The following is a 1,388-nucleotide window of genomic DNA, read 5'->3' on the forward strand; positions in this document are numbered from 1 at the left end:
GGTATTGAGGAGGGCACGTTCTGCATGGAGCACTGGGTGTTATGCACAAATAATGAATCATGGAACACTTCATCTAAAACTAATGATGTAATGTATGGGGATTAACATAAGAATAAAAAATTAAAAAAAAAAAAAAAAGAAGCAAGAGTCTAGAAACAAACCCATGCTTTTATGCCAATTGATTTTTGACAAGCACACCAAAACAATTATATGGGGAAAGATAGTCTCTTCATAAATGGTACTGGGCCAACTAGATATAAACATTCAAAAGAATGGCTTTGAATTTCTACCTCACACTACACACAATGCAAAACTTAATCTAAAGTGGACCATCTGTCTAAAATTAAGAGCCAAAATTATAAAACTCTTAGAATAATCATAAATCTTCAAGATTTGCGGTTAAGCAATGATTTCTTAAATACAATATAAAACCCACAAACTATAAAAAAGATTGAAAAGTTTCACTTCATCAAAATTTAAACTTTCTGAGCCATATAACACTATCAAGAAAGTGAAAAGACAATTTACAGAATAGAATAAAATATTTGCCAATCATATCTGGTTGGGACTACTATGCACAGTGTATAATGAACTCTTACAAGTCGCTTATCATATGGTTTCACTTATTTGTGGAACATATGGAATAGCATGGAGGACATTAGGAGAAGGAAGGGAAAAATGAAGGTGGGAAATCGGAGGGGGAGACGAACCATGAGAGACTATGGACTCCGGGAAACAAACTGAGGGTTTTAAAGGGGAGGTGGATGGGGAGATGGGTTAGCCCAGTGATGGTTATTAAGGAGGGCACGTACTTCATGGAGCACTGAGTGTTATACAAAAACAATGAATCATGGAACACTACATCAAAAACGAATGTACGGTATGGTGACTAACATAACATGATAAAATAAAATAAAATTTTTAAAAAACTCAATAAGATAAAAAACAAATGCCCAATTTAAAAATGGGCAAATGACTGGAAGCCTATATCCCCCACTCCCTTCCCCCCATATTGCCCATTTCTCCAATCCCTCCCCTATGACAACCATCAGTTTGTTCTCTGTATTTATGGGTCTAATTCTGCTTTTGGTTTATTTGTTTCTTTTATTCTTTTTAGATTCCACATAAGTGAAATCATATGGTATTTGTCTTTCTCTGTCTGACTTATTTCACTTAACACAATACCCTCTAGGTTCAGCTATGTTGTTGCAAATGGCAAAAATCTTATCCTTTTTCATGGCTGATTAATATTCTATCATATATATAAAAGGTACAACATAGGGAACACAGTCAATGGTATTATAATAGCATTGTATGGTGACTGACAGTAGCTATGCTTATGGTGAGCATAAATGTATAAACTTGTTGAACCTATGTCATAAACTTGA

This window comes from Leptonychotes weddellii, chromosome X (genome assembly GCF_054177405.1).
Source record: "Leptonychotes weddellii isolate Sample4059 chromosome X, ASM5417740v2, whole genome shotgun sequence".
Classification (NCBI taxonomy): Eukaryota; Metazoa; Chordata; class Mammalia; order Carnivora; family Phocidae; genus Leptonychotes; species Leptonychotes weddellii.